Here is a 22,211-nt window from a genome sequence, read left to right as displayed (position 1 = left end):
CGTTATTGTGATGCCTCGTGTAAGGAGGAGAAATGCGTACCATCACGTTGCAATCATTCACGACTGGAGGACTCCACTGTTATCTGCTCTACAACACGAATTAGAAAGTACTATAAAGTGTCTTACGCTATCGTCTGCTGGAAAGCATGCGGCTTTGCGGTTATCATCATATACACACAGCGAAAAAAGTTTTGCATCACCTCGGTTCCTAGAGTTCCGGAATCTGTACAGAAAATTGGAACAGATATCGACATAAACATCATTTCCGCCCATTCTATTGCTCTCGAAAATCACACATTCCATGTAGTACCACCATACAGCGAGACCTTCAGATGTGGTGGTACAGATTGCTGTACACACTGGTACCTCTAACGACCAGTTGCACGTCCTCTTGCACTGTTGCATGCCTGTATTCGTCGTGGCATACTATCAACGAGTTCATGAAGGCACTGTTGGTCCAAATTGTCCCACTCCTCAACGGCGATCCAGCGTAGATCCCTGAGAGTGGCTGGTGGGTAACGTCGTCCGTAAACAGCCCTTTTCAACCTATCCCAGGCATGTTCGATGGGGTTCATGTCTGGAGAACATGCTTGCCACTCTAGTCGAGCGATGTCGTTATCTTGAAGCAAGTCATTCACAAGACGTGCACAATGGGGGCGCGAATTTTAATCCATGAAGACGCTCGCCAATATGCTGCCGATATGGTTGCACTATCGAGTGGAGGATGGCATTTACTATTCTACAGCCGTTACGGCGCCTTCCACGACCAGCAGCATTGTACGTCGGCTCCACATTAATGCCACCCCAAAACAGCACGGAACCTCCACCATGCTGCACTCGCTGGACAGTGTGTCTAAGGCGTTCAGCCTGATCGGTTTGCCTCCAAACACGACGATTGTCTGGTTGAGGGCATTTGCGACACTCATCCGTGAACAGAACGTGATGCCCACCCTGAGTGGTCCATTGGGCATTTTGTGCGGCCCATCTGTACCGCGCTGCATGCTGTCATGGTTGCAAAGATGGACCTCGCCATGAACGTCGGGAGTGAAGTTGCTCAACATGCAGCCTATTGCGCACAGTTTGAGTGGCTGCACGAAAAGCATTATTCGCATGGTGGTGTTGCTGTCAGGATTCCTCCGAGTCATAATCCGTAGGTGGCGGTCATCCACTGCAGTAGTAGCCCTCGGGCAGCCTGAGCGAGGCATGTCATCGAAAGTTCCTGTCTCTCTGTATCTCCTCCATGTCCGAACAACATCGCTTTGGTTCACTTAGAGACGCCTGGACACTTCCCTTGTTGAGAATATAAATGACCTAGTAGATAGTGTCGGAAGTTCCATGCGGCTTTTCGCGGATGATGCTGTAGTATACAGAGAAGTTGCAGCATTAGAAAATTGTAGCGAAATGCAGGAAGATCTGCAGCGGATAGGCACTTGGTGCAGGGAGTGGCAACTGACCCTTAACATAGACAAATGTAATGTATTGAGAATACATAGAAAGAAGGATCCTTTATTGTATGATTATATGATAGCGGAACAAACACTGGTAGCAGTTACTTCTGTAAAATATCTGGGAGTATGCGTGCGGAACGATTTGAAGTGGAATGATCATATAAAATTAATTGTTGGTAAGGCGGGTACCAGCTTGAGATTCATTGGGAGAGTCCTTACAAAATGTAGTCCATCAACAAAGGAGGTGGCTTACAAAACACTCGTTCGACCTATACTTGAGTATTGCTCATCAGTGTGGGATCCGTACCAGATCGGGTTGACGGAGGAGATACAGAAGATCCAAAGAAGAGCGGCGCGTTTCGTCACAGGGTTATTTGGTAACCGTGATAGCGTTACGGAGATGTTTAACAAACTCAAGTGGCAGACTCTGCAAGAGAGGCGCTCTGCATCGCGGTGTAGCTTGCTCGCCAGGTTTCGAGAGGGTGCGTTTCTGGATGAGGTATCGAATATATTGCTTCCCCCTACTTATACCTCCCGAGGAGATCACGAATGTAAAATTAGAGAGATTAGAGCGCGCACAGAGGCTTTCAGACAGTCGTTCTTCCCGCGAACCATACGCGACTGGAACAGGAAAGTGAGGTAATGACAGTGGCACGTCAAGTGCCCTCCGCCACACACCGTTGGGTGGCTTGCGGAGTATAAATGTAGATGTAGATGTAGATGTAGAGAGCCCTTTCTGGCACAAAGTAAGAATGGGACGCGATCTAACCGCGGTATTGACCGTCTATGCGTAGTTGAACTACAGATAACACGAGCCGTGTACCTCCTTCCTGGTGGCTGTCGGACCCCCTCCGTCTAATAGGTGCTACTCATGCAAGGTCGATTACATCTTTGGACGGGTTTAGTGACATCACTGAGCAGTCAAAAGGACTGTGTCTGTGATACAATATCCGCAGTCAACGGCTATCCTCAGGAGCTCTGGGAACCGGGAGGATGCAAAACTTTTCTTGATGTATGTACAACGCAAAAATTTACAATTAGGTCAATGGATCAAATGGCTCTGAGCGCTATGGGACTAAACATCTGATGTCATCAGTCCCCTAGAACTTAGAACTACTTTACTTAAACCTAACTAACCTAAGGACATCACGCACATCCGTGCCCGCGGCAGGATTCGAACCTGCGACCGTAGCGGTCGCGCGGTTCCAGCCTGCAGCGCCTAGAACCGTTCGGCCACTGCGGCCGGCTTTGTAATTAGTAAATAAAACTTCATTCAAGTAGGTCGCTAGGTCCATTTCGCATTTTCTGCTGGAATATGAATGAGGTATAACTATGAAACTATATCCACAAATGGTGACTATATCTGTATTAGAGAATCAAGTAAAAACAAGCGGAAGTGAAACTAAGCTGAAAATTTGTATCAAAATAGCATTCTTCATTCAGTACTTACATTTGAATCTTTCTTTGATTTATGTACTTTTGTTTGCTGATGACGTTGCTATTATTCAAAAAATGAAGATGACCTCTAAAGGTCTCTGTACCAGCTGAACGAAATTTGCAAGAAGTACAACTTTAATATTTCTAGTAACAAAACAAAAATAATGCCAAATGGCTCTGAGCACTATGGGACTTAACATCTGATGTCATCAGTCCCCTAGAACTTAGAACTACTTAAACGTAACTAACCTAAGGACACCACATACATCCATGTCGGAGGCAGAATTCGAGCCTGTGACCGTAGCGGTCGCGCGGTTCCAGACCAAAATAATGCCATTCCGAGGAAAATATCCAGTCAGATCAAAAATTATTTTCGATAATTCAGTTTTAGAACATTTAGTTTGACTGGTACATAGAAGAAAACAGCAACCAGCGACGTTTTACAATGCTATTTATTTATTTAAATAGCGCCGTTACCAGTTTCGAACCGACAGGTTCACCTTCAGACGGCTAGTTCACGTTAATAAAAATTTTACATCAGCTTTGTACATAGCCACGGGCTCAGAATGTCAGTTTTCGACAAAATCTCATATTTAGGCCGTGATAAAAGTTTTCATTTGGACTCTGATATTGAAAATACGAGTAAAATACACCAATTCCAAGCTGTCTGTAGTACCACCATTAGTAGGACATTTGGCCATAAAATACAAAAAGAAACCATCATGAAATTCTGTAAAGTAATGGCAGTTCCGGTGTATCCTACGGAAGCGATAGCTGGGTTACCACAAAAATAAATTTCAAACAGCAGAGGTGAGGTTGAGAGGTTCCATGCCATCTTTTGCATGTCGCCTCTCATTTTCATCAATTTTATTGATGTTCTATGTCATTGCACAGTAGTAACAGACTGAATAAGGTTATTGTAATGAGAGTATTTGTACTGAGAGATCAAAAAATACTTTTCACTTGATTCCTAAACATGTTGCGAGGCGAGCATCGGAGGACGCGGCACACTGCGTTTCCTGTTGGGGGCTGCACTTCCCTGAATTGTGCCTGGCGGAACGACTGACGTCGGTCGAGTTTCGCCTATTGTATGCAGGGCGAAACGACCTGCGAGACGCCTGAGTGTCGCCGCAGTTTATGTGTTTACCGTTCCGGCGCGTCCAGAACGAAGATTCCTGGCACCGAGTGACTGCATTGACCTCTTGATTCTGAGAATACTTGTGGACTGTGCCCTACTGGGTGCGACTGTCTGGCGCCAGATAGCGGGTGGTCTAGGCAGGTTGTTTTCGTAGCCGGTCAAATGGCAAGTTCAATGCCCTCAGCTGAATAAGAGAGGCATAACTGGTCAACTTAAACTGAGGCTAGTTGACGTCATGAAGCCCTGCTCGAAATCGGAGGGAACGGTCGCTATTGGCGCGAATGATGTTCTGAGACAGTGTGGGGGAATTTTGGAATCAGAACTCAATGCCGATTCACAGTTTTTCGAGGAGAGTAGGGAGTAGAGCAATGTTGGCTTCGCTCTTGCGTTGCGCGGGCAGTGGATTGGGGGTCTGATCTTCCTCTGAGTCGGACGGTCTTGCGAGTTGGTCGCTCGTTTTCGGAAGAACTTAGACTTCTCGGACAGCCTTCGCGGCCAGGGGTTGACATAGAGTTGCTGCACGGCAGAAGTCGGCGCCCACATCATCAGGACGCTGCCTACCGACGACGTGCAGCAGATTTCAGTACTGGTACAGTGTTTTGCGGCTCCGGCATTGTAGGACCTTATCAATTTTATACTGAACCACTCAGCAGCACGCGCACTCGCTTTGCTACAAGTCCACATTGCTTGTTTCTCCATGTGATCCCATTTGAGCTCTCACTACTAATTGCGATACTGCTATATAGTCGGGAGATTAATATTTGATTCATTAGGAGCTCCAGTCATTATCGTCAGTCTATTGCATCACAGAGAGTAGGAGCCCCTTGTTCTCAAGCCCCCTCTTATTCTCGTAATATTTCAGTATACCCTATCCTTTAACCTACTGTGTGTGTCGACAATCATGTGCATTTATGTTCTGATATATAATAAATCTCATTGTAATATTTAATCCGCATATCATTTCGTAGATATAGGCAGAATCCCCTTTCCTGTTGTTTATTATGATAAAGTTCTCTTTTTTTGAGCAGATTGCGATTTTTATTAAATTATTGTGAGTGTGCGCTCCTTATTTTACCAACTAGCAGGGTCCACCATGATTTCCTTTCGTTACCGTTGCACGCATAATTAATTAGCTGGTAAATAAGGAGGGCGTCAGTGCATGTCTCGTTCTCATGCAAGATTCGTCTGAATTAAAGAGGTACAAACTCTTCTCTACCCCAGAACCTCGCAAGGTTCCTAAGAAAGACGAACGGCTGCACAAGAAGATATATGATTAGAAACGGCGATATTAGAACAGAATTATATATTTTGAGCACGAATAAAAAAATTCAAAGATATGGTCAAGATTAAAAACAACACCTCACGAGAATGCCAGGACACAGAATTCACAGAAGATCAAGCCGAATAGAAAAAGTGATATTGGAAGACCTAGAAAAAGATGAGAATGATTTTGTGAGTTCGGAACAGGCAACAGCCTAAACCTTGAAAGGAAGATGGTGTGACGATGATGTGATGTTTGATTTATGTAGCTCTTTAGTTTGTCTGAAAAGAAGTTCCTGCTAACGGTGGATTGCTTCCTCTGTTATTTCTGTGGTCTGAATGGGATAACATCCGTAGGCTTACGACATTATCAAACGAAATATGTTTAGCTGAGACAAGACATACTTCCTTGACTATTTATGTACTTCCCATCGGAGATACTGAATGGATTGCAATGAGAATGGACTCAATAAATGAAGAACATTGTTGCGAAGTATGTACCTCTATATACATTCCCCCTTCCCGGTTTGTTTGACATTGATGCTTGGGGAAATCATTTTTTGCGATTTTCTCGCCGAGGCCATTTTGCGAGCCGTGTGTGGATGGAAGTAATACGTTGCCCGTCTCTACCTGGCAAACATGCTGCCGAACTTTCAACCTCCCCGTGTTGCACAACACTTCTCATGTAACGCCCGTCACTGGAATTTTACTGCTTGCTAAATAATCCAGCGACGAACCGAAATAATCCAGCGACGAACCACGCCGTCCTTCGATGTATCTTCTGTGCCTATTTTTTTAATCGACCTTGGTAAGAGACCAGGCTGATGAGCAATACTCAAGTGTTTTATAAGTCATTTCTTTCGTGCATGACTTGCATTTACTTAAGACTCTCAGGCTGCCATCCACCTTTACTACGATAGCTTTTATGTGCTAATTCCACTTTAGGTCGCTCTGGACGGTTACTCCTAGGTATATTACAGCCGTCATTGCTTTCATCGATTTATTCGTGCGCAATATATTAAATTCATTTGCGTCCTCGTTCAACTGCCAGTCTCTGCAGCAAGCATTGATTCTCGGCAGGTATTCCAGCATTTCGCTGTAGGGCTGGGTTTGGGTCTTTCCGACAGACAACAGCATCACCAGTGAACAGTTTACTGCCGCTTCTGGCGTTATCAACTGTAATATGATTTCTGAAGACAGTGCATAACGGTGCTCAACCACTCCCTTAAGGTACCCCAAAAAACATTTTATTTGGTGATTTCAACCCGTCAGGAACGAGTTCTGTCTGCTAGAAAGTCTTGGATCTAGTCACGAATTTTGGCCGATACTCGGTATACTCGATTTCGTTCACGGAACGATAGCGCCGAACTGTACTGGGTGCCTTCCGGAAGTTCAATGAATACTGCATGAACCCTTGTACCGATGTTCATTTCTTCTATGAACATATCCATTATACACTCGCTATTGACACTCTAATCACTTTAGGCAGAAACTAATTTTTATTAATGGGATGTGTATCGACAGAGTACAAATTTATGGGGAGAGTCATAAAATGCGTAATTGCTACCAACTTTTTACCAGATGCAGTAGTTCTTGCAACAGCTACATTAATGCCAAGGTACTGGTATCGATGAAGGAGGTGTTCTAATTACTATCCATACACAGGAATATCACTCTTTTCATATTTTACTGCTTAAATTTCCACTGAAGTTCGTTTCAACTTGGGCTACGCTAAAAATGTTCTCTAATGAGGTCATTATTTTGCAGAGAACATGCGGGCATGTCTCAGTATAAAGCTGATATATATACACTCCTGGAAATTGAAATAAGAACACCGTGAATTCATTGTCCCAGGAAGGGGAAACTTTACTGACACATTCCTGGGGTCAGATACATCACATGATCACACTGACAGAACCACAGGCACATAGACACAGGCAACAGAGCATGCACAATGTCGGCACTAGTACAGTGTATATCCACCTTTCGCAGCAATGCAGGATGCTATTCTCCCATGGAGACGATCGTAGAGATGCTGGATGTAGTCCTGTGGAACGGCTTGCCATGCCATTTCCACCTGGCGCCTCAGTTGGACCAGCGTTCGTGCTGGACGTGCAGACCGCGTGAGACGACGCTTCATCCAGTCCCAAACATGCTAAATGGGGGACAGATCCGGAGATCTTGCTGGCCAGGGTAGTTGACGTACACCTTCTAGAGCACGTTGGGTGGCACAGGATACATGCGGACGTGCATTGTCCTGTTGGAACAGCAAGCTCCCTTGCCGGTCTAGGAATGGTAGAACGATGGGTTCGATGACGGTTTGGATGTACCGTGCACTATTCAGTGTCCCCTCGACGATCACCAGTGGTGTACGGCCAGTGTAGGAGATCGCTCCCCACACCATGATGCCGGGTGTTGGCCCTGTGTGCCTCGGTCGTATGCAGTCCTGATTGTGGCGCTCACCTGCACGGCGCCAAACGCGCATACGACCATCATTGGCACCAAGGCAGAAGCGACTCTCATCGCTGAAGATGACACGTCTCCATTCGTCCCTCCATTCACGCCTGTCGCGACACCACTGGAGGCGGGCTGCACGATGTTGGGGCGTGAGCGGAAGACGGCCTAACGGTGTGCGGGACCGTAGCCCAGCTTCATGGAGACGGTTGCGAATGGTCCTCGCCGATACCCCAGGAGCAACAGTGTCCCTAATTTGCTGGGATGTGGCGGTGCGGTCCCCTACGGCACTGCGTAGGATCCTACGGTCTTGGCGTGCATCCGTGCGTCGCTGCGGTCCGGTCCAAGGTCGACGGGCACGTGCACCTTCCGCCGACCACTGGCGACAACATCGATGTACTGTGGAGACATGACGCCCCACGTGTTGAGTAATTCGGCGGTACGTCCACCCGGCCTCCCGCATGCCCACTATACGCCCTCGCTCAAAGTCCGTCAACTGCACATACGGTTCACGTCCACGCTGTCGCGGCATGCTACCAGTGTTAAAGACTGCGATGGAGCTCCGTATGCCACGGCAAACTGGCTGACACTGACGGCGGCGGTGCACAAATGCTGCGCAGCTAGCGCCATTCGACGGCCAACACCGCGGTTCCTGGTGTGTCCGCTGTGCCGTGCGTGTGATCATTGCTTGTACAGCCCTCTCGCAGTGTCCGGAGCAAGTATGGTGGGTCTGACACACCGGTGTCAATGTGTTCTTTTTTCCATTTCCAGGAGTGTATATAAGCGCTGATTGCACTGCACTTTATTCCTTTGAATAACAGTACGTAATTGAGGGAGTCTTTCTTCTCACGGTATTCCTGTTGACACTCACATTAACGGAGTAAACACAAATTAAAATACACTTTCACTTTGTAATTACTTGTGAGATCTACGAAATACTCATATCAGTGGATTTGCCTAATCGAGAACTACATCGCCATACCAAAAAAACAGAATTACTCCATTTGGGTGAATCTTAATGATTAAAAACGTTACAAAAATGTATTGTTTTCTGTTTCATGGATTCTTTGTTACATGTTATCCCAGTGAAAACAGATTATAAATATCTAACAAATCGGATGTTAAAGGTGAAAAATTTATGTATCCAACGCTGTATATTAACAGTACTGTATTATTTAGATCGATCAGCACTGATTTAAACTCTGAATCCGCTATATGCAGACCAGTTCACAGTGTACCTCGCAAACAGATGACTTAAAACACTGCATTGTTTGGGACCAGTGACTGTCATATCTGGTGAGACATTTTCCCGGCTCCTGCGGTGACGTAGTGCATTATTTTTGTGGCTGGTGTTTCCTGGGTATCGACCATGGCGAGGCGGAAGGCGTGAGTGACGTCACAGCCGGCCAGCCTTTGTGTGAGTCCGCCTCCCCCGCAGTTAGAGCAGGCGGTAAAGAGGAAGGGGGCGGAGGAGGAGGAGGCGGAAGGGGGGAGGGTAGTACAGGTGGCACAGCGCGCTGTTACACGTCACCATTGGCACTGCGTCATACCCACCCGCAGGGCGCTTATAGCAGCTACGGACACCGTGGCAACGTTACGTGCATACACAAACACTACCTCTTCAAATCAGAGTTTTACTTTACCTGTATGGAGAACACGTCTTTACAGTCCACACCAAAACGACAGAAGTTTGATTCCAAACTCGAGGCGACAAAAATCATGGGATAGCGATTTGCACATATACAGATGGCGGTAGTACCGCGTACACAAGGTACAAAAGGGCAGTGTATTGGTGGAGTGTCGTTTATACTCAGGCGATTCATGTGAAAAGCTTCCCGACGTAATTATGGCCGCACGGGGGAATTAACATACTGTGAACACGGAATGGTAGTTGGAGCTAGACGCATGTGACATTCCATTTCGGAAATCTACATCTACATCTATACTCAGCAAGCCACCTGACGGTGTGTGGCGCAGGGTACCTTGAGTACCTCTATCGGTTCTCCCATCTATTCCAGTCTCGTACTGATCACGGAAAGAAAGATTGTCGGTATGCCTCTGTGTGGGCTCTAATCTCTCTGCTTTTATCCTCATGGTCTCTTCGCGAGATATACGTAGGAGGGAGCAATATACTGCTTGACTCCTCGGTGAAGGTATGTTCTCGAAACTTCAACAAAAGCCCGTACCGTGCTACTGAGCGTCTCTCTTGCAGAGTCTTCCACTGGAGTCTATCATCTCCATAACGCTTTCGCGATTACTAAATGATCTTGTAACAAAGTGCGCTGCTCTCCGTTGGATCTTCTCTACCTCTTCTATCAACCCTATCTGGTACGGATCCAACACTGGTGAGCAGTATTCAAGCAGTGGGCGAACAAGAGTACTGTAACCTACTTCCTTTGTTTTCGGAGTGCATTTCCTTAGGATTCTTCCAATGAATCTCAACCTGGCACCTGCTTCACCGACGATTAATTTTATATGGTCATTCCATTTTAGATCACTCTTGATGCCTACTCCCAGATAATTTATGGAATTAACTGCTTACAGTTGCTGACCTGCTATATTGTAGCTAAATGATAAGGGATCTTTGTTTCTATGTATTCGCAGCACATTACAGTTGTCTACATTGAGATTCAACTGCCATTCCCTGTACCATGCGTCAATTCCTTGCAGATCCGCCTACATTTCAGTACAATTTTCCATTGTTACAACCTCTCGATATACTACAGCATCATTCGCAAAAAGCCTCAGTGAACTTCCGATGTTATCCACAAGGTCATTTATATTTATTGTGAATAGCAACGGTCCTACGACACTCCCCTGCGGCACCTCCTGAAATCACTCTTACCTCGTGATGACTTCTTTCCATTGAGAATGACATGCTGCGTTCTGTTATGTAGGAACTCTCCAATCCAATCACACAATTGGTCTGATAGTCCATATGCTCTTACTCTGTTCATTAAACGACTGTGGGGAACCGTATCAAACGCCTTGTGGAAGTCAAGAAACACGGCATCTACCTGGGAACCCCTGTCTTAGGGAATTCAATATTGCGAGACCCACACTGTCCAGAGTGTGCCAAGAATACGAAATTTCAGGCATTACCTCTCACCACGGACAACGCAGTGGCCGACGGTCTTCACTTAGCGACTGAGAGCAGTGCCCTTTGCGTATAGTTGTCAGTGCTAATAGACAAGTATCACTGAGTGAAATAGCCGCAGTACGACGGAATTATCCGTTAGGATACTGCGGCGAAATTTGGCGTTAATGAGCTGTGGCAGAAGACGACCGACGCGATTGCCTCTGCTAACAACACGATATCGCCTGCACCTCTCCTGGGATCCTGACCACATGTCCTTTGGACCCTAGACGACTAGAAAACCATGGCCTGGTCAGATGAGTCCCGATTTCAGTTGGAAGGAGCTGAAAGTAGCGTTCGAATGTGGCGCATACCCCACGAAGCCGTGGACCGAAGTTGTCGACAAGGCACTGTGCAAGCTGGTAGTGGCTCCATGGCGGTGTGGGCTGTGTTTACATGGAATCAACTGGGTCCTCTGGTTCAGTTGAACCGATCGTTGGCTAGAAATGATTATGTTCGTCTTCTTGGAAACTACACTACTGGCCATTAAAATTGCTACACCAAGAAGAAATGCAGATGACAACCTGGTATTCATTGTACAAATATATTATACTAGAGCTGACATGTGATTACATTTTCATGCAATTTGGGTGCATAGATCCTGAGAAATCAGTACCCAGAATAACCACCTCTGGCCGTAATAACGGCCTTGATACACCTGGGCATTGAGTCAAACAGAGCTTGGATGGCGTGTACAGGTACAGCTCTGCCCATGCAGCTTCAACACGATACCAAAATTCATCAAGAGTAGTGACTGGCGTATTGTGCCAAGCCAGTTGCTCGGCTACCATTGATCAGACGTTTTCAATTGGTGAAAGATCTGGCGAATGTGCTGGCAAGGGCAGCAGTCGAACATTTTCCATATCCACAAAGGCCCGTACAGGACCTGCAACATGCGGTCGTGCATTATCCTGCTGAAATGTAGTGTTACGCAGGCATCGAATGAGGGGTAGAGCCACGGGTCATAACACATGTGAACTGTAACGTCCACTGTTCAAAGTGCCGTCAATGCAAACAAAAGGTGACAGAGACGTGTAACCAATGGCACCTCATACCATCACACCGGGTGATACGCCAGTATGGCGATGACGAATACACACTTCCAACGTGCGTTCACCGCGATGTCGCCAAACACGGATGAGACCATCATGATGCTGCAAACAGAACCTGCATTCATCCGAAAAAATGACATTTTGCCATTCGTGTACCCAGGTTCGTCGTCGACTACACCATCGCAGGCACTCCTGTCTGTGATGCAGCGTCAAGGGTAACCGAGCCATGGTCTCCGAGCTGATAGTCCATGCTGCTGCAAACGTCATCGAACTGTCTTGCAAACGTCCCCATCTGTTGACTCAGGGATCGAGACGTGGCTGCACGATCCGTTACAGCCATGCGGATAAGATGCCTGTCATCACGACTGGTAGTGATACGAGGCCGTTGGTATCCTGCACGGGGTTCCGTATTACCCTCCTGAACCCACCGATTCCATATTCTGCTACAGTCATTGGATCTCGACCAACGCGAGCAGCAATGTCGCGATACGATAAACCGCAATCGCGATAGGCTACAATCCGACCTTTATCAAAGTCGGAAACGTGATGGTACGCATTTCTCCCCTTTACACGAGGCATCGCAACAACGTTTCACCAGGCAATGCCGGTCAACTGCTGTTTGTGTATGAGAAATCGGTTGGAAACTTTCCTCATGTCAGCGCGTTGTAGGTGTCGGCACCGGCGCCAACCTTGTGTGAATGCTCTGAAAAGCTAATCATTTGCATATCACAGCATCTTCTTCCTGTCGGTTAAATTTCGCGTCTGTAGCACGTCATCTTCGTGGTGTAGCAGTTTTAATGGGCGGTAGTGTATTTGCAGCCATTCAAGGATGGAATTTTTATGGATGACAATGCACTATGTCACCAGGCCACAACTGATCGCGACTGCTTTGAAGATCATCCTGCGCAATTCGAGCGATTCATTTGGAAACTCAGATCGCCCGACATGACTCCCATCGAACATTTATGGGACATAATGGAGAGGTCAGTTCGTGCACAAAATCCTGCAGCCGCAACACTTTCGCAATTATGGACGGCTATGGAGGCAGCATGGCTTAATATGCCTGCAGGGAACCTCCAATGACTTTCTGAGCCCATGCCACGTCGAGTTGATGCACTACGCCAGGGAAAAGTCTGGTACGATATCGGGAGGTATGCCATGACTTTTGTCAAATGGTTCAAATGGCTCTGAGCACTATGGGACTTAAAATCTGTGTCCATCAGTCCCCTAGAACTAAGAACTACTTAAACCTAACCAACCTAAGGACATCACACACATCCTAGCCCAAGGCAGTATTCTAACCTGCGACCGTAGCGGTCGCGCGGTTCCAGACTGAAGCGCCTAGAACCGCACAGCCACACCGACCGGCCTGACTTTTGTCACCTCAGTGGTTTCTGTGTAAGCCTTAACTACTGCTATCCGCATCAATTTGAACCTGCTTACTGTATTTGAGCCTGCACCCTCCCTCGTTCAGTTTCAACCCCCTCTCCCCTCCCCCCTACACCATCCTCCACACGCTTCCCTTAATTATCAAACCGTTATTTCTTTGTTGCCACTCAATCTTTCTGTCAACCGATCCCTTCTTTTGCTCAGATAGTACTACATTTTTTTTTCGCCATTCGCCTTTATAACTCCTGATTAGTTAATCAAGCTACCCATGTAATATTCTTTTGTAGGGCGTCTGGAGACTTGCAGACATGGAGACTTGCGGCCAGCGGAGATTTATTGACGGAATCGGTATGGGGGGGGGGGGGGATTTACCTGGTCCAAAAGTACTGGCTGCCCCCTCAGCAGTAATACCCATCGCAGCTGCGGAAAATTGCTTCCACTTCGCACAATACGTCATATTCATACAATAAATAGTATTCTTTAAAATCACACGTTATTAAAAAGTCTTGACATCCAGCTGTACCGTGCCTAATTACACAATGATTCCCGAGTGGCTAGCCGCGCGGTCTCCCACGCTGCTTCCCCAGCGGGAAGGCGTGCCGGCCGGTGTCGTGTATTCTCCGCCCTGTGAATTTTCCGCCCAGAAAAGGTCGAGGAATGGTCTACTAAGCCCCCGAGTGTTCTCCGCCCTGTGAATTTTCCGCCCAGAAAAGGTCGAGGAATGGTCTACTAATCCCCCGAGTGTTCTCCACCCTGTGAATTTTCCGCCCAGAAAAGGTCGAGGAATGGTCTACTAATCCCCCGAGTGTTCTCCGCCCTGTGAATTTTCCGCCCAGAAAAGGTCGAGGAATGGTCTACAATCCCCCGAGTGTTCTCCGCCCTGTGAATTTTCCGCCCAGAAAAGGTCGAGCAAGGGCCCACTAATCCCCTGGGGACCCGAGCTAGCATGCTCAAGCTGTACGGTACAAGCCATACTATATGTTGCATGTAACAATTTCAGTGTTATTAGTTCTGATATGTATATGTTTTTAGGTAAAGAGTTCTTACTGATTAAAAGTAGAAAAAAAGATGATTCTATTAATTTATGCAGAAGTTTGATTTAGAACAAATACACAGCGACGTTGCCCAAGTGGAGCACAAAATAAGTAAATAAATAAATAAACGAGTAAATTAAGGTCAGGTTTTTGAAGGGCCATTTGTTGGCTGGTTCAGTGCTGAAATTTATTAAACTTGCGTCAGAGAAGCGCTCGACACAGAGGATATGAAAGAAGGCGCAAAAATATTATACTTCAAGAGTGCATTTGTAGATGGTGAAAAAATCAAGAACCTATTAAAGAGGTCGTTCTTGATAAAACTGAAGGACTTAAAGAACACGTAGAAAATCTTGCACATAACTATCATGCAAAAGAAGACAGTGTATTAGCTGAAGAAAGAGCAAATGAAGAAGAATCCAATGAAAGTAGTACTAATATTTTCTTTACTGACATCTGTCAGTGACCTTTGACTGTCTTGGAAGTCTAACGATTGAATCATCAATATAGCAAGCGACAAAAAATTTAAAAACAAACATTACTCATTCATTCCTGTTTAACAGACAATGAGTTAAAAAAGAGCGTTAACTAACAGTTAAGGTCTGACTGCTTTTATATCAGCCACAGCGTGCGAATGTCTTTAGAACTTGGATGGCACATTCGACTAAAAAATTTTTGATGTAGCCTCTTTACCACAGGCACGAGTTTGAACAACGCATATAAATTTATTAAAAGTTTTCAAGCGTGGAACAAGTCTAACTGTAAACAGAACTACCTTACCTAAACAGCACATCAAGCGGAAGAATGGTCCTATCGGAATTAGTAAATAAATAAATGATTCTGTGAGGATCGTAATTGGTAGATGACAGAAGTCCACGTTGGGTTCCAAAATACATAGCTAAACCACTGCGTAAATGTCAGTCTGCAGTAGAACAAAATATTCGAAGAGTAGGTAACAAAATAGGAAATTAATACAATTCTGTGTGAGCTCGAAATTGATCCTGGCAAATATCGCCAAGTCGTTCAATAACATAATATTTAAATACATCAGGAGTTTCATCTTTGCATCATTAGTGCGCGTCTTTCTAAAGTGAATGGGAACTCACAAAAAGCAAGTTTACATTCCAAAGATATGCTTAATTTTAGCTCAGTATATGATCATTCATCATTACAACCTAGAGAAAACCAGTTTCGCGTTTGGTGTTTCATGTAACGTCCGCAGTTGTGGTCATTAGAGAGTTAGATTTCGCTCGGATTGTTGGTTACGCGAGAGGTGGGGGTGGGGGGTGGGAAGTTACCATGACCTCTTTAAGGAACCTTGACAGCATTTGCTTAAACAAGGAAACCAAATACAGTAGACTATGGATGGCCAAATGACTGAGCCCTGGTTAGCCACTGCGCTAACACCGCTTGGTACGATAAACAACAAACAGTAGACAGAACAAAATAAGACTTCACATAGACTTCAGAATAGTTCAGTATAGAAAGAAGATTCGGTTCTTTTCCAGCACCAGACAGCAGTCATTGCCAATAGACATATTTTCATAAAAGTGCAGTTATTAAATACACGGAAATATTAAGTGGCATTATGTTCACACATGTGTAGTGTAGCTTAATTTTAACTGTTAATTTGTAAACACTACTGAGGCATGGGACTAGTGGCGCTTTCGGTTTGGATGCGTTAGAAATCACATACCTAAACTTTTAAAAATATTCTGATTCCCATCGCACTTTATCCAACCTTTGGACTGGCTAAATGACAAAAGTAATTTTATTGTCATTTAGGCGTGTTTAAAATCAGCTTATAAGCTTCGTCAAATTTATCTTTTTTTTAAGATTGCTATTTACATGTCATATATTTTTTTATTTATATGCATATTCTGATACATTATTTAGACTAGTTGTTGAAGGTAGGATATAGCCTTCAAGCACGTCTTTATGTCAGCATTCTCCTCGTACTTTTTCAGTATTTTCTCCAGCCTTTCATCCCGTTTCATGTACACTGTTTTCTTCCTTTTACCTTCCATACTCAGCTCTGTTCTCATTAATGCGCACGCTGTATTTTCTGCTTCTGTTTTCATGCAAGTGATTACATCATTAATTTTAGGGTTTGGTTTGGAAAGCATATTATTAATTTTGTTACGCCAGCCCTCTACGGAGTTAGTTGTTCGATGGAGCCGTTTGTAGCAGCTCCAAAGGCTGATAGGGTTTTCTTCATTTTCCAACCATCTCTCTAAAATAGTCGAAAAAGAAAGCCTTGGAACATTCGGTGCCTGTGAATGTATCTCCAGCCAGCCATCACATGTATCTTCAGGCCGTAGAAACGCCAGCGCAGCACACATGCGCATCTGTTGTCTCACTTCTTCATTTTCTTTAATTTCGCGAGTGAGTCAAAGATCCTGTACCTTCTTCCAGAGAGACTTTCTCATGTGGAAATTGCATCCATGCACTGAGGAGGTTGGTAACATATGTATAATTGCAGGACTCACTGCTGACTCAAAATCTATAGTCACACTTGCAGGGTTCCATTCTGGAATTTTTTCCAGCACATTTCTGAAAAGCCGGATGTAAGTCTCTTTCCTTTTATTTGACAATAATGCAGATGCAACTGCGTAGATATTAGTCTCATTTTAATTACTTCCAAAATCTGCATGAATTGTATATATCTGTGAAAACTGTTTACTACAGCACTTCAACATACCATCGATAAAAAGTCTCGTGTACTTCTTAGAGCCTCTCTCCCTGCTCTTCCACAGAAAACTATTATCCTGTCTCCTGATTTATCGTCGCTTAACAGGAAACTGCTGCCGTCATTCATAGTTAATAGCTGTGCTTTAAGTTCAATCTCCTTTTGTTGTGGCGTAGCAAGACAGCCACGCCACTCGGAAGTAGCCGAAATGCACGCGCTACACACGCCGGCTGGCGTGAGGTCTGAAACAGGATACGTAAGGAATGCTATAAAGAAAAGTACGTAGCTGCTGTAATACTTAACTTTAATCCATCATTGTGGTACATCGCTCTTGACGATACAAATGAGACTCTTTAAATACAAGCACTGTAAGGTTAATGGCGCCTTGCTAGGTCGTAGCCATGGACTTAGCTGAAGGCTATTCTAACTGTCTCTCGGCAAATGAGAGAAAGGCTTCGTCAGTGTAGTCGCTAGCAAAGTCGTCGTACAACTGGGACGAGTGCTAGTACGTCTCTCTCTAGACCTGCCGTGTGGTGGCGCTCGGTATGCAATTACTGACAGTGGCGACACGCGGGTCCGACATGTACTAATGGACCGCGGCCGATTTAAAGCTACCACCTAGCAAGTGTGGTGTCTGGCGGTGACACCACACCTTTCTTGTATGTGGATCCCTCTCACTTCCCTGCGACTTTGCCCTTTGCTTGTACAACGTCCTATTCGTTGTTCGCTGCTTTGGCAAGCTACCTAGCTCCTCTGAACATATTTTGGAAACAGACGTATTTTCCTCTCGTGACCACTTCTTTGCCTGGTTCGGAGTCCTCTGTACTTCCAACCTCGCGTCACCCGGAGCTCCACATTGATGCTCGTGCGGAAAGAGCACTGTAGAATCCTTGGTTTTAAGCTTTCCTCGGCAATGCTTCCCTTTCTGTTTTGAACAGCGCCAAATCACAGTCCCGTCTTCCTTCGTTTTCTCCACTGTGTAAGAATAACCTTCATAGTGGCAACTAGGCTTGCCACGAATTGTCGTTGAAAATTCCATATCATAACTACTGAGATGGTAATATCCAAGTGGCACGATGTGAAGTCTACGAAAACTAGAGCGATACTAACAGGCAGACTGGACTGTCCGGGCGGAGTACAAATGGTTCAAATGGCTCTGAGCACTATGAGACATCTCAGGTCATCAGTCCCCTAGAACTTAGAACTACTTACACCTAACTAACCTAAGGACATCACACACATCCATGCCCGAGGCAGGATTCGAACCTGCGACCGTAGCGGTCGCGCGGTTTCCAAACTGTAGCGCCTAGAACCGCTTGGTTACAGCAGCCGACGGGGCGGAGTTCGGCCGAGTCCAAAGAACAGGTAGAGAAAGGTGATTAGGACGGCCCGGGTGCAGGTAGGACGGGACACAATGGGCGCAGGTACGAGGCGGGCAGTTCGCAGATTTCTAGTGGGGCGGAGAGTTCGCAGGGCGGAGAATTCGTACATTCGTGCCGGTCCCTGGTGGGAATCCGCCTGGCGGATTAGTGTCGAGGTCCGGTGTGCCGGTCAGCCTGTGGATGGTTTTCAAGGCGGTTTTCATCTGCCTCGGTGAATGCGAGCTGGTTCCCCTCAGTTACACTATGTCGGCGATTGCTGCGCAAATACTGTCTCCGCGTACGCGTACACGATAATTACTCTACCACGTCAACATTTGGGGTTACACTCGTCTGGTATGAGACGTTGCCGGCAGAGTCCACAGGGGGCCGACCCGTACAATTGTAACCTCCCCCTCACTTATCGACCTTAATGACAGGGAAAAATTAAACCGCGTGTACCTAATGGAAATTTGGGAAAACCAATCGTCACCGAAGTTAATCTGTCGGTAAAGAGGGAGGAAAGGGTTACATCTAAATGAAAGGAAAAATGCTAATGAAAGAGGTGGAAATTAATTTTGAAAAGGGGTAAAGTTAATAAAGAAAGTAAATGTGCGGCCGTTACGTTAACAATTAACTAGCGGTAATTAGATATTTGAGATTTGGGGGAAATTACAGTCGCCAGTCCTAAGGACAATTACTATAGTAACTGAAAGAGAAAGATTATTACACATATAATTAGCACTAGAAGTGTGGCAATTGAAGGTTGACACGTGTAGTGTGAAAAACTGTTAGTTTTTCAGAAGTAATAAATTTCGCTACACTCTGACTTAATGTAGCAAAAGAATTAATAAAACAGGAAAATCGAAAGTTAATTTAGTGACTGAAGTTAATAGTGAGCTTTCTTTCTGAAGCACATCGAAATTCAGTCAAATACGGTTAGTCTTGGACTACCTCAACAATCATTTCAAAAGCTACTTGAATCTACGCAATTTAGAAATAAGGGATTTAACTTTGAACTTGAATTAACTGATTCTGAACAATTAACAATAGTAAAATTTAGTACGTACCAAGCTGAGCTGCAGTCACAGGTAAGCTAAAATACGGTAACAAAACTCGCACTCTTAATTCGTGCTTGTGTAATCTGAATATTGTAGCCAGCTATGAATACCTTAACTGAACTTTGAAATTAAAGCAGTGAAGTAGGATAATGTTACTTTAGTGCTGGCGTTTGAATTTCAACGACACTCGGGTTCATTCCGAAAAAGGAAGGGTAATGCAATTGGGACAATGAGCAACAAAGGTTCATGCTACGTTGCTGTAGTTTTGTGATTTGAACAGTTTTAAAAGCTGAGGTCTGCCATACAGTTCTAAAACTTTACGTGCGTCCAGTCTTCCTTGTCGGTTGATTGAAGGTTTGAAGCCGTCGATCGAGGAGGTGGCGACAGTCACTCATTGTCGGCCGTCGCTGTTGCAGGTGCTGGATGTTGGCGCGCCTTCTTCTCGACACGGTCACCAGACGAAACGGGCTCTTGATGTGCGCTAGCTAATGTTTCCCGTCCGCGACACCATGTCAGAAACTATCATCACAAGTCGAGCGCAATTACATGCTGCCAAACCCCGAAAGCGCGGCAACTCGCGGGAGCTTCACACAACACACCTGCTCCACTCGCTACTCCCGCCAGACTCTCTCTGCCCAGCCCGTGCTCCACGCGGCAGAGTTAACACTACCAAAGATCCTACACACTTTGATTCTTCACGCGACCTATCGATGTAATCGTTCGATAGCAGTTTTCCCTAGGCAAGACCCAGCGTAAAAATACAAATAATATTTACGTAGCAAACCAATTATACATCGACATAAATGCATAAATATATATATACAAATATTTAAACAATTACGATATACAAAGACACAGAAATGTTATATCTTCAGGTAACAAAATAAGGAAAAAATTTGCAGTGCAATAGATGGAAATAGGAGGATATGCATTTCCGGCGTTACACAATAACCGTGGGTTCGGTGTGGGGTGGCGGTGAGGTAGATGGTCTGTTGTGGCCTGCTATGAGGTTGTGGACCACTGAGGGCTACGGCGGAACGAAGCCTCTCCGTCGTTTCTAGGTCCCCGGTTCAATACACAATGATCAAAATCTAAATTTGTGTACACACTAAGAAAAAAAAAGCGACACTCCACGAAGGAGTTATTCGAATAGGACGGAAATCGGTAGATGTGAAGTACATATACAGACAAACCAAAGATTACAATTTCAGAAAAAACTGGATGGTTAATTGAATACAAACAGGTTCACAAACTGAGCAAGTCAACAATGCGTTGGTTCACTTTTGTCCCTAACGCAAGCAGCTATTCGGCTTGGCATTGATTGACAGAGTTGTTGAATATCATCCTAAGAGATATCGCACAAAATTCTACCCAGTTGGCGTGTTAGATCGTGAAAATACCGAGCTGGTTGCAGGTCCCTGCTGATAGTGCCCCAAACGTTCTGAGTCGGAGAGATCTGGCGATCTTGCTGACCAAGACAGGGTGTGTGAAGCACGAAGGCAAGCAGCAGAAACTCTCGTTCTGTGCAGGCGGGCGTTATCTTGCTGAAAAAGCAAGCCCAGGATGGTTTGGCATGAAGAGCAACAAAACGGGATGCAGAATATCGTCGATGTACTGCTGTGCTGCAAGATTTCCCAGAATGACAACTGAAGGGGTACTGCTGTGAAAAGACTATCAATCCTGGTTGTCGGGCTGTATGGCAGGCTGCCATCAGGTTAGTAACCCACCACTGACTGGGTCGTCTATAGACAGGTGTTGTGTACATACTTCCGCGTAGTCAGCACGTACACAACCTTCCCAGTAGAGCACGGCCCGCTAAGCGCAACAGTGCAGGCGCAGCACTCGTCCATCGCCGCACTACGAGATGGCGCTGCCATAGCGACGGACCAAATTCTGCTTCCGCCGATCCGCGTGTTAATATGTAACGCAGCCAATGAGATTGCTGCTTACGTAGAACCTTTTCTCCTCGCAGATCACACTCGCGCAGTGATACATGAACGCGCGAGGTATTATAAAGAGTGTACAGACCTCCGATTAGTCAGTCTGCATTTGTCTGCACCAGTGTGTACCAGTCTGCATTTGTCTGCACCAGTCTGTACCAGTCTGCATTAATCTGTACCAGTCTATAGTCAAGTTTCAGTCTGCGCCTAATAAGATTACCATATTCCTGTACATAGCCATGAAGATAAATGTATAGACACTTTTGTCAAGTATCAGAGATATATGTGAGAATAAGATTAATGTACCAATATCCAAGGGAACTTCAGATTGTCAGTTGTAAATAGCATCCAGAACCAAGTTAAGTAATTTTTATGCTTGTTATTATTTTAATAAATGTGTGTGTGAAATTAATCAAGTTCTGTTTAAAGTTGGTCACCGTCAGTCTGCTACTGTAAGCGTGCAAGTGGCATTTCTATCGTCTGACCTAACGGCAGAAGATAAACACGCCACGATAAGATCTCGAGACATATTGCTGACACTCGCCTACTTCGTTAGAGCGACAAGTCCAATAATCTGATGGTGTGTGTACCGAAGGTCTTACAGTACGCACACCACAACAGGTCTTCACTGGCCATCGGGGATCTGTTCTAAGAAGGACTCATCACTGAAGACAATTTTACTCCAGTGAATGAGATTCCAGACTGAGGACGCGTCTGGAGATGCTCCAGGCAACAGTGGGATACCAACCTGGCTGTCTCCCGCCATTCGGCCCGCCACCAAGAACTGATGGTCTGGGATCCCATTTCTTTTCATAACA

This window comes from Schistocerca cancellata, chromosome 5, assembly GCF_023864275.1.
Source record: "Schistocerca cancellata isolate TAMUIC-IGC-003103 chromosome 5, iqSchCanc2.1, whole genome shotgun sequence".
NCBI classification, from domain to species: domain Eukaryota; kingdom Metazoa; phylum Arthropoda; class Insecta; order Orthoptera; family Acrididae; genus Schistocerca; species Schistocerca cancellata.
Note: the sequence above shows the minus strand (reverse complement) of the source record.